The sequence below is a fragment of the Salvia hispanica genome, chromosome 4 (genome assembly GCF_029641045.1).
Source record: "Salvia hispanica isolate PSC_SH4W2 chromosome 4, Shi_PSC_v1, whole genome shotgun sequence".
Classification (NCBI taxonomy): domain Eukaryota; kingdom Viridiplantae; phylum Streptophyta; class Magnoliopsida; order Lamiales; family Lamiaceae; genus Salvia; species Salvia hispanica.
The window spans coordinates 31,136,131-31,149,296 of record NC_142695.1 but is presented as its reverse complement, the minus strand read 5'-3'; the positions used below and the strand labels follow the sequence as shown (position 1 = coordinate 31,149,296).

Sequence of the window (13,166 nt, the reverse complement as noted above, 5' to 3'; positions counted from 1 at the left end):
CCACCACTACCACCACCGCTACCACCCGCGTTACTCATCGCTCGATGATGCTCTTGTACAGAAAGTTTTAGAGAGAGAGAAAACTCGTTAAAACAAGTGGTGCAAATGAAAATGAAACGAAAATCGCGTTTATATAGGTTTTTTAAAAACAAAAATCGCCGCTGGCCGATCGGGCCGCCACAATGGCGGCTAGCCGATCGGCCAGCGCATCGGCCAGCCCACGCCGGTCCGCTCGCCGATTTCGCGCTGGCCGCCTCCAATGGTTCGGCTAGCCGGTCGCTAGCCGACCATTGGAAATGCTCTAAGTAAATGGAGAATAAAGTGGAAAATGAAAAAGGTAGAGAGGTGAAGAGAGAGAAAAGTAAGAGAGAGTAAAGTAGGTGTGGAAAAATGTGTTAACTTTTACTAAAAAGAGAAATGACTCTATTACTATGGAACGTACCAAAATGACAAAATGACTCTATTACTATGGAACGGAGGGAGTACATTTTTTAATTTTTAAATCTTACGTGATGTTGTTGTTACTTATTTTATTAAATTTATTCACAAAGACAAATTTATAGACATAATTTATTTTAAGTCGCGCATAGCGCGGGAGTTAACACTATTACTTCTAGTAATAGAAGTAATAGTCTAGTTGTGAATTAGATTTAGTTCTTTATAATTCACAACCAAAGACGCGATATGCCATGATTCATATTTTAGCTTATTTTCACTATTAACCTATTTCGAAAACCTGATAGTATATTTAAGAATAACTATACAAAATAACACGAATTTATCTGTAATAAATAAAAAATACTCTTTCTGTTCTTTAAAAATAAATTATTTTTGTCATTTTGGGATTCCCTTAAATATAAATCAATTCTATTTAAAAAAAATTTTTCTCTCTAATGAGATGAGTCTCATTTTCCACTAAATAATACTTCAATAAGTTTTTCTGTTTACCTTTCTCTTACTTTACCAATTGTATATTAGAATCCATATTGTTTCAAATATTGTCTATTTTTTAGTGACTAATTGAGTATAATACATCACTTCAAAAATTAAATGACGGCAATGCTGCCTACCACCATCTACACAAATTCATTTGTTATATAGAATATCACATTTTTTTGCTTTCCCTGATTCGAGTTCAAACTTAGTTTGCAAAAGTAGAGGTTTTTAAATTGAAAAGGAACAACATTACAACTTGAACTTACATGACTCTCTTTCAACAAAACTCAGAATTAAAAAAGAGCATCAATCCTCTAGAGTGATATTCTGGGAAAAGAGAAATACAAAACGGCTACGGCAATTTCATAGCTCTGCTTGAATATTGGTTCATTGGTTGACAACTTTGTTCGGTTAATACGACAATTTATCTAAATAAAAACATGTTTGGTCTGAATATTGTAAATTAAGGTATATTTACTAATACACCCACCCTCAGATATTCCTCTTCCAAACAACAAATGAAAAATTACTTCGACTTCTTCTTTCAAACAGTACAACTGTGAGATATGAGGAGATAAAATTACTGCAGTACCTATTTTGGAATTTGGTTTTGTTCTCATCTCTTCACATTCTTGAAATACCCAAATGACAGAAAATAGGTTGTATAGCCTGATTTCTTGCAAAATTAGGCAATGGCAGAGATCGATTTTGTCGAAAAATAAAGGCTAGAAAAGGAATAAATGTTAGGGATCGGTGGTGCACACCCGAACTCCATATTAGTATGATATTGTCCGTTTTGGCTAAAGCCCTCACAGTTTTGCTTTTGGGGTACTCCCCAAAAGACCCCATACTAATGGAGTTGGGGTAGCCCATTTATATTTCTTGCAACTCTTTATCATTCTCCGACGTGGATATGATTTGCTCCCCCACAGACACAGTTTTGTCGGAGGGGGGAGGCGGAGACAGCGAGTCGTGGCACAATCCATCTCTGATTAAGTCTTGGATGAAGTTGTGGATAAAATATGTCCATCCGAACACGGGATTAATTATCTCTGGGCTACAATCTGTCCATCCGAACACACACTATATAGATGATTCTATTAGATGATTAAGCATTAGTAAGATGATTCTCCTCCAACCATTAGGTCAACAGTTCAAATTACCCCCAAAATAACTAGAGAACTAGTATTAACAAAAAATTTTAAAAGGAACAAGTCTATAGACTAATTAATTCATAAATTCAAAGAAAACTACCGAAGCCTGTTTGAACTTAATTGACCCATAATGCCGAAGCGTCGTTGTATATCTATTAAAATAATAGATCTAGAATATTTTCATCTGTGATTTTGTTACACAAAATTATTATCGAAATTAAAATTAAGTTACAATGGTAACTTTTAATATATAACGTCTTTCGAGAATAATAAGTAGATAGTAATACACAATAACACCAAGGAGTAGTCTTATCTTAAAAGAACCGGCTATATTAAATATATTAACACGTTTATTATGTTTTTTTTTTCATTTGAACATGGGAGAGTATCCAGTTAGTCAGGTTATACTTTGTTGCCATGGTCTATAATTCGTCTGACTTCCGATTGGATCAGATATTATTGTGCTAACAATGATCACGTCATATATTCGGACTATCTAGATGTCGTTAACGCTTCGATCCAGATTGTTATAAGAATTACGTAGGTTTATTGGCAAAGCTACAACATACAGGAATGGCCCGGCATTTAAGCACATCCTTAATAAAGTTTCCGGTGGTCTAGACTTCGCTATTGTTGCTATGTTTATCTGAGGTTTAACGCTCTATAGGCTATTGGACATTGTAAATTGTTATTAAAGACTTGAATTTTTCTCGTTTTAAAGGATACTTTATTGCACTGTCTTTTAGACAAAATTTCTTGTTGGAATAATTGAGTGAACAATTACAAAAAGCTCTCTATGATGATTAATCGAGAACGACGGAGAAGGAGCATAAGCTGTAGAGCGGAAGCGTACCTTGATCCATCGAGAATTGAACGGTGAAATTGCTTTGCAGCGGCTATGGATCTTCCAAACGATCAGAGACGTCATTTACAATAGTCTGCCAAGAGAATACAGAGATATTTAACATTCTTCAGATGTCTGGTGACCATAACCCTAGCTTATATTTATATTAAATATAAACTCCTTTATTTTTTAATTCGGTCCCTCATCAAATAGACACATTAACCAATAAACTCCATTTTTTCCCACCCCTATTATAATATTCATCTTTCTTTCTCTCTCTATTTTAATACTTCCACCCACTTTTTCTCTCTTCAATTAAACACATTAACCAATAACTCCTAAAATCTCGTGCCGACTAAAAAATATGTTATCTTAGTTGGGACGGAGGGAGTACTATCTCATCTCATTCTACTCGTACATCTCTTGTTTGACTAATTCCAAATTACTTGCATTTTATTTCTATTGTAAAGAATTTATATTTAATTAAGATATTAAAGTTAAGCAAATATTCTCTTATTACAATTAAAATACTAAAGTAATCATACTAATTATTAAATCCTTAATTTATCATTAAAAATGAAAAGAGGGAGTATATCTTTTTCCCTTTCCATTTTACAAACTTTCATCCTTTGACAAATAAGTTTTACTATCACTTACTATCACTATACATCTTTTTCTATTTCCATCCCACCAAACTTTAGAGTTGCACAATTAAGGTGTTTCCTTTTTAGCAATTCGACGCAATACCTTACATCACAACACACTACATTTTATAAATTCGAGACTCTCTGAGTATAACCTATAAAGGTGAAAAGAAAAGATAAATTAACAAAATTTCTGCATACAAATTACCCTTTAATTTAGTTCTATTTTTAGGATATATATAATATTATGACTAATTTATTCTTAATATTTAATGTTGAATATTTTTTACTCTATTATTTTAGGAAAATATCATTGATCTAGATAATGAATTATTTAAGGTATTATTAATTAACACACGACACAATTAAATTACTATATATAATTATAAAATAATTACTATATAATATAATAAATTACTATAAAATTTTTAAAATAAATTTATATTTGATCATTTTATAATTTAGTATCTAGTTTTTTTTTTCATTTTATTTTATTTTTTCAAATATTTACCCTTTTTTGTTAATTTTTAGTCCAAATTATCATGCGATATAAATCATCAATGTTATTACAATAAAATAATTTAATATATGAAAACAAATTTATAATAATAAAATTTCTATAATTGAAATGTGAACTGAATGAGAAAGTAATACTCCATCCGTCCTAAGATAGTTATTATGAGAAATTTCAAATAAATATTCTCTCATGAAAATGAGACAGTATTTATTTTTCATATACTCTCTCTGTCCCACGGTATTTGAGTTGTATTCCTTTTTGTTTGTCCTAAGGTAATTGAGTTATTTTATTTTCACGATTATGTAGCAAGTTCTATTAAATCATCACAGAATGTGTCACTCAAACATGAAGCAATTATCCAACACTTAGAGAAGAAACGAAGTAAGAACAAAATGGATATTAAATAGCAAAACGGAATTGTATAACTAAAGTCGTTACTAACACATCCCTAGAATCCTATGAATTTAGTTACACATGATAGAATAATCTAAAAACAGGAGTAGTTTGTAGGGAAAACAAAGTGAACATAAGAAATAAATCAAATAAAACCCAAAGGTTGAATCCTTGTAGTCTTGATCTTTTCTTAATTCCTTCTTCCAACCCTTGCACCTTGATGAACAGGTAAGAACTCTTAAATATTATACTCTGGAATTATGTAGCAGAAAGAAGATCCTTTTTGAAGAGGTTTGAGGGGGTATATATAGCTGAATTTTTCAATCCTCATTAGTTAAGGAAAAAAGGTGGCTAAGTATGTTAAATCTTGGGGAGAAAGTAGGTCAAATTGTGCTCCGCGTTTCACCAGCAGGCCGCTGCACCTTGGCCAGCGGTCGCTGTGGGTTGATCCGTAACCTCTGCCTCTTGAACAGCGGTCGTTGGCAATCATGCCGTAGCTTCTAGATCACTTGGAGCGATCGCTGCGTACACCCCAGTGGTCGTGGGCGTGTTCCTCTTTTCATGCACAACTTTCCCGGAGCGGACCGCTACTGGCTCAGCGGTCGGTCATTGCCAGCGGTTGCTGGCTGAGTTGCAGCGGACCGCTGGACGTCTCGAAAGCTCCAGATCTCCAACTTCGACTTTTAGCTATCTTTTTAGGCTCGAATATGCACATTTCTCACAAACACATTAAAATACCAAAATATAGAAAATATGCAATTAATGAACATTTAATGGAACTTTAACACTCAAAACGGCCAAAAGTGGCCTTAAAATAGTGCAAAATCCAAGCGTATCAACCGCCGAGACCGCCTCTTCCACCACCGCCCGCTGAGGCAGTCCTACTGTGGACACTAACTCTAAACAAACGAAGCCTAAGTAGAACATTATACTCCCTTCGTCCCAAAAAATATGTGCACATTCTATTTTCATGCTTCCCTTTAAAATATGGATATTTTGTGGAAAGTTATCCTCAACTCATTACCCATATATCAATTTATTTAAAATTTATATTACTATGTCATAGCTCACCATTACAATTCATTAAACACTAATAATAATGTAAGTCGCATTATTCATTAGCACTATTTTAACTATATTTCTCAACATCTTTCTTACATTACTAATTATGCGTTAATTATTCTGTCATTTTAATTACTCATATGTTAATGAGATGGGGAAAGTACAAAATAATAAGAGAAAGTCATTCAAATTGAACAAACCCTTTAGAATCTATTTATAGTGGCCAATTATATAAATAATTAAATATGGTACCCTTTTATCATGATAACTCGCTTTTCTTTTTTACATACGTCCTAATAAAAGTAATTCATATTTATGTTGAAAATATTTTAATTATTTAATTAATTTTTTTTTCTTTTATTTTATTTCTCTTTCCTATTTTAAAACACATAACATATTATTTTTCTTTTATTTTATTCGTGTTTCCTAATCTAATTTATCCAATCATTAATAAACCAAATAACGTATGATGATGTCTTAGGAATGGATCATATTTCCTTCACCCTAAGGTAATTGAGACATTTCTTTTGGACACGAAGTTTTAAAAATTAATTTATTTAAGATTAAAGTGGAGAGAAGAAAGTAATAGATAGATAAAGTAAGAGAGATTAAGAGAGTGTAAAGTAAGAGGGGGAATAAAGTTTTTACTGGAAAAAAAAATGACTCAACTACTTTGAGACAAACAAAAAAGGGCATATGACTCAACTACTGTGGAACTATTCCCTAACCAGAAGAGTAATGTAATAATTTTAACTCTAATTTCCACGCTTCCACACTTAATATGGTGTTACACAACACTTTACCTTCATGGGATTAAATATCCGACGAATTCTCTTATCTAAATTGATTTTGAGGACGTTGCATTGAGTATACAAGATTAGAATTTTCATATTGCAAATTTGGTTTTAAATTTTAATGATAAATGGTTCTGTGGCTCAACATCAAATTATAAAAGGTAATCCCTCCGTCTCGGCTAAGATGATACATTGCTTAGCCGGCATGGGGTTTTAGGAATTATTAGTTAAAATGTTTAATTAGAGAGAGAAAAGGTGGGTGTAAGTATTAAAGTAGAGAGATAAAGAAAGATGTATATTTTAATAGGATTGAGAAAAAGTGGTTGAGTGTATTAATTGGAGAGAAAAAATTTCTAAAAAAAGGAAATGTGTCATCTTAGTTGGGACAAACTAAAAAAGAAAACGTGTCATTTTAAGCGGGACGGAGGGAGTAGTACTTAGGAAGTTAGGTCATTGATGATATTTTATTGGAGAAGATGTACACTTAGAATTGGGACCATGTACTTTGGAATGCGTTGTCGACTTTTCAAGAAGATTCCCAAACTACATTTTGAGTCACGTTTGGTGTGTATATGGATTTTAAGAAATGTATAAGGAATATATGATTAGAAAAGTTAATAGAATATGGGGTCATTTTTTATATTGATTTTATAATAGAGTGAGAGTGAAGTGAGTTAGTGGATTATAGAAGGTACTTACCATTTATAATAAAAATGAATGCGATCCTTTTTGTGGGGCAGACCTAAATAGCGAAATGTGACTCTTATTGTGAGACAGTGAGAGTACCACCAGATCAACTAGTTGCGTATTTTTCTTCATTCTCAACTTTTATGTAGTGGCATTACTATCTTCGTCACATAAAAATTGATATTCTTTCCATTTTGTTATGTTTAATAAAAATGATCTACTTCTATTTTTGATAACTACATTCTCCACTAAAAATACTACAATCACTATTTCTCTTCTATCTCTCTTATTTTGTCAATTGTATATTAAAACTTCTATCATTTTAAAAGTGTCTATTTTTATGTATCAGATAAAATATAAACATGCATAGATGATGAATGCAGTGAATGATTGATAACACATACTGTGATGGATCCATAACACAATATTCATAGGGAAAAAATATAAGTTTGAGAAAAAATATTACTATCTCCGTCCCCCAAATTTTGACACACTTGGACACGGCACGAATTTTAAGAAATGTAATCGAAAGTGAGTTGAAAAAGTTGATGGGGTGTAGGTCCTACTTTTAAAGTATTAGTTTTATAATAAAATGTGAGTAGGAATGAGTTAGTGGAATATGAGGTTCACTACCAAAAATAGTAAAAGTGAAGTGTGTCAAATTTTCAGGGACGGACCGAAATGATAAACTGTGTCAAAATTTGGGGGACGAAGGTAGTATATTATACGTCCTTTAAATATACCAACTATTTTTATTTGGATCCATCTATTCAAATTTTTGCACTTTTAAAATTTGAAAAAAAAAAACTCTTCCAAGGTGGGAACCTTTATTTACTAACACTAATTTAATCCTTTTTCTCATTCTATCTCGCTCATTCGTTACTAATTATGCATTAAAACAAGTTTCATTTAAAAAATGGCTATTTTTGAAAAACAGAAGGTGTGTACAATTTTTTTTGTATAGTCATGTTTGTCAATCGAAAAAGTACAATTTTTGAAAATATCAGTCCCTTGAGACCTTCGAAAAAGAAATTATTTTTATTTTGGTATGTCTTTGAATAAAAACTTTCTAGTATTTTAGAAATACTCATTTTTTATCAATAATACTTTGATCACCTTTTATTTCTATTTCTCTTGCTTTACTGATAACATAAATTCGACGATCTCCCTTTCTTCTGCTCAACATATTAAACCAACCTCCCCTCAAATTTCATCAACTATACTAAACCACAGATATGAAAATTGAGGTGAAGCACTCGACGGTGGTGCGGCCGGCGGCAGAGACTCCGGCGGTCAGCCTGTGGAGTTCAAGTGTAGACTTGGTTGTGCCGAATTTCCACACCCCCAGCGTCTACTTCTACCGCCCCACCACGGCGGTAGACACGGCAGTGATGAGGGCGGCGCTCGGCCGCGCATTGGTGCCGTTCTACCCCGTGGCGGGGAGGCTTAAGGTTGATGAGGACGGTCGGATTGAGATCGATTGTGACGCTGAGGGCGTGCTGTTTGTGGAGGCTGAGACCGACGGTGCGGTGGATGATTACGGTGATTTTGCTCCGAGTTTAGAGCTCCGCCGCCTCATTCCGCCGGTGGATTACTCTCAGGGAATATCCACATTCCCTCTTCTCGTGGTGCAGGTGTGTTTTTGGTCTCTTTTTTTTAGTGAAAACACTTCCTCCAATGGAAAAGTTTTGATAAAACAATACTCTCGTCATTTCACGGTTGATGAGTCACTTTCATTTTTTTTATGTTATATCATGAATTATTACTTAGTTTATTTACTTTCCGCTTAGCTTATTAAATATATCAATTTTTAAATAGTGTGTCTAAAACAAATGTGTCAGCTTGTGGGGACATTTTGTTATATACACTTATAAAAAATAATATTCTATCCGTCTTTTAATATGTGTTCCACTTTGACTCGACACAGATTTTAAAAAATTATAAAAAAAAGTGAATTTAAAAAGTTAGTAATATATGAGTCATATTGTTTTATACTTAGTTTTACAATAAGATGCGAGTTAAATGATTTAATGGAATGTGATGCTCGTTACTAAAAAGTAGTAAATATGAAATGAGAAAATCAATAAGAGATTAACTAAAACGGAAACTAGGACAAATAATGGAGGACAGAGGGAGTATACTGAATCAATTGTTGATTTTTTATGATAATTATATTCCCACCAATTCTAAAAGGATTAAGCTTTTAATTTTATAAATAGTTTTTAAATTCAAAATAATTCTCTTCAAATAATAATTATAGTTTTATATTCTAAAAAAAATTATATCACATCCTTAAAGTCATGAACAGGTCTTAAAAAAACATACTCCAAATGGAGGGTTTTACAAATACTAAGTTTTAAAATGAAGAAATGCAATGTTCGGTTTGTTTATTCGAACTTTAAGCTCATGCAATTAAATCCAAGTTTTTGATAGTAAAATAAACTTTTCCTTGCACTTTAAATAGTTTTTTTTAATTAAATCAAGAAAGTACACCAAAAGGACTGACATAATTTATTAAAAAAGTTGATAATAAACTCAATTAAGTAAAAAAATAGACTCACTCCATCCATGATTAAGAGTCTCAAGTTTCCTTTTTGTCCATCCACAATTAAATTTTTTATTTATGTTTTCCTACTTTTAGTAAGGAACTCCACTTTTGACTAACTCATCACATTCATATTTATTTTTAAAATTAATGCTCGACTAAATTAAGTTAAATGAGATAGTAGAATGTGTGATCAATTATCAAAAGTAATAAATAAAAATTAAAATTATCAATTAATTGGAGATAAACTAAAAGTTTTTTTTTTTGGCTAATTAATGAAGTACGAAGGGAGTACTAAATTGGGTTCCGATCTATCAATAGGGGAAATTTGAAGATTCACTCAACTTTTATTGAAGATACAACCTATGTAAGTTTAACTATCAATTGGATATTCAGTTACAGATTTAAAAAAATGAAAATTTGTTCGATCTAAGTTTAAATTGATTAATTGAACATCCTATTGAATCATAAAGATTGATTGAAGTATCTAATTCTACAATTAGTGGAATGTGGTCCTATCTTTATATATCAGTATATTGAAGTCTCCTTTGCTAGTGAAATTGACCATGCACGTTTCCTGAAAACGTCTTAATTTACAATTTTGTTGGAATAATACTCTTTTTGTCTTTTATTAAGTGTTCATTTTAATTTATTATAATTGGTAAGTAGACTTCATACGTCAATAACTTATCCACTTACATTTTATTGTAATACTACTATAAAGTAAGACTCACATTTCATGAACATTTTCAATTCACTTTTTTTTTTCACATTTCTTAAAACCTGTTACAAAATAACTTATTCACTCACATTTCATTAACATTTTCAACTATTTTTTTTTTAAAAATTTGTTAAAATCTGTTGTCTAAAAAAAGTGGACACGACGAATGGAGTATATCATAAACTATAGACTATAGTGAATATTGTTTATATAATGATTGGTGTGAATAACAATTCAAAGTTGGTTATTATACATACAGGTGACATTTTTCAAATGTGGTGGAGTCTCCTTAGGTGTGGGAATACATCACCGTGTGGCGGACGGATATTCCGGGCTTCACTTCATCAACACATGGTCCGATATGGCTCGGGGGCTAGACATGACCCTCCCGCCATTCATCGACTGAACCCTCCTCCGGATGCGCAACCCCCCTCGGCCCCAATTCGAGCACATCGAGTACCATCCCCCACCGGCCATGAAGACGACAACGACTCATCGAGGTATGGATGAGCCAGTGGTTTCGATATTCAAGCTAGCGCGACAACTACTTGATGCTCTGAAAGCCAAGTCCAAGGACGAGGGCGAATCGGTGACTTATAGCACCTATGAGCTACTATCGGCCCACATATGGCGTTGTGCCTGCAAGGCACGTGCTTTACCACATGACCAACTCACAAAGCTATACACCGCAGTAGAGGGGCGGTCAAGGCTCCAGCCCCCGCTCCCTCCTGGCTACTTTGGCAATGTCATTTTCAATGCCACGCCAGTAGCCTTGGCACGGGACCTGGAGTCTAAGCCCCTCTGCTACGGCGCTAGTAAGATCCATAATGGATTGGCCCAAATGGATAATGACTACTTGAGGTCGGCTCTGGATTACTTGGAGATCCAGCCCGACCTCGCCCAGCTTGTTCGAGGGCCCCACACCTATTGTTGCCCTAACCTCGGGATAACCAGCTGGGTGAGGCTCCCGGTCCATGATGCTGATTTTGGCTGGGGAAGGCCCATCTTTATGGGGCCTGGTGGCATCGCGTACGAGGGTCTGGCCTACGTCTTGCCTAGTCCGACCAACGACAGGAGCCTATCCGTCGCCATTTCCATGCGGGCGGATCATATGAAGGTCTTTGAGAAAGTGCTCTATCAGATTTGACTTGCCAATATATATATAACCTATGTTTATCATCTTTAAGGATTTTAATTCTATGCTTCAATTCCATTTTGGTGTTTAATTCCTGGCTTGGCAAGTCTTGGAGTCTCGACAAACGTATTTATGTATTCAACACGATAAGAAACAAATAAATTATTATAAATATTTTTCGTAGAAAATAAGTTATAGCGATAGGGAACATTAATTTAGCATTTAGAGAATGATTATAGGGCTTTAAAGGATAAGATAGTTTCAACTTTCAAATCTTGGTCAGAAATGGATATGCGTGTCAATCTCAATAGGTATGTAGACAACTAACACGTGAAATTCACATGAAATACAAGTACATGCAAATAACACTCAAACTTATCCATTTAATCATTTGTGATTATTGTAATTCTTAATGTGTCACTTGATCTATTTTTATGTTTTTAGTTTTTGTTATCAATTAGTACAATATTTTCGTGTTCATATTAATTCTAAAAATAACAATCCTCCTTATAACTAATTTAGCAAGAGTGCCGCGTGAGCGTGACGATTTAGGAAGGAAAACCTTACTGAAAATAATGGGCATGGGAAGAAAAGCAAGTGGGACAAATTTGTGAAAAAAGCTAAATGTTTTGTGAAAAGCAAGTGGGACAAATAAATGTTATTAAATTTATGACGCAAGAAACAAAATTAAGTGGCCAACTTTTTTAACATTATAAAGTTTTGTAACTCAGGTAAAATATTATCACAAGTTTAATTAATACAATTTTTTTTTCGCAAAGTATAATGCTAATAAATGTTTATGTATGGGTTATTGCCATCCTTCTACAAGGCTCTAAATATGTTATAGTGAAAAAAAAGTACATATTGATTTTTATTTCCTCGGTCCTTAAAGAATATGAACTATTTCTTTTCTCCGTCCGTCCCAAAAAAGTATGAACTTTCTAAATTTGAAAAATTCAAACAACATATTACCGTACATATCATTTTGTTTGCAACTTATACCATTAACAGTAACAACTTATACCATTACAATAATGTGGACCCAATCTCCACTAACATTATTGATATTCTCGTGGGTCACGGTTGTCTGTGTTAATTTAAGAGAGGTGCGTCCAACTGATCAGGATTAAAGTCCCAACCCAGCTGAGTCGTTGGCACGACGACCGGAACCTGGTATATCAAAAAAATTCCTCAACCCACTTCTACTGGCTAGTATACTGGAGGTAAGGGTCGAATCCCACAGAGATGGACATGTTCGGATAATTGCGGTGATAATCTGGGAAGGTTTTGGTTAGCTACCACGCTTTTGGGTTGAGGTTTTACCTAGACGGAAACTAAAGATGGTACTCTACTGACTAGTGGGTGTGAAAGTGACTGGCATGTGGTTGCGTTCGTGAAAATAGGGGACAAAGTATCTCAGAGACATGTGGAAAGTAGATAGTTACTAAATAAGGAAACTTAGAATAGCAGGGTATATTTGGTGGCTAGGTGGCTACTCTGACAGGTCTGGAGGGTACAACTGAAAAGTAAAGGACAAAAGCAAAAAGTAACTAAAAAGCAAAAGTGATCCAAAGCAAAAGTAGATTGTAATGTTTTCTTCTTCAACAAGTATTAACAGAAATTACATGAACTCAAACTCCATGGATGAACTCAGATCAACAAATTGAGACACAAGATCCATCAATTAAAAAGCTTAAACTTAAGATTAATGGCTAAACTGCAGTTTACTCCTAC

At 33.6% G+C, this 13,166-nt stretch overlaps 1 pseudogene across 1 annotated transcript; it reads left to right on the top strand.

The window, feature by feature from the left end:
- The first annotated feature begins 8,093 nt into the window (after positions 1-8,093).
- Positions 8,094-11,523, top strand: LOC148928437 (shikimate O-hydroxycinnamoyltransferase-like; annotated as a pseudogene). The gene is made up of 2 exons (XR_016137625.1): positions 8,094-8,665; positions 10,557-11,523. The product of XR_016137625.1 is annotated as a shikimate O-hydroxycinnamoyltransferase-like (transcript).
- Positions 11,524-13,166: the final 1,643 nt, after the last annotated feature.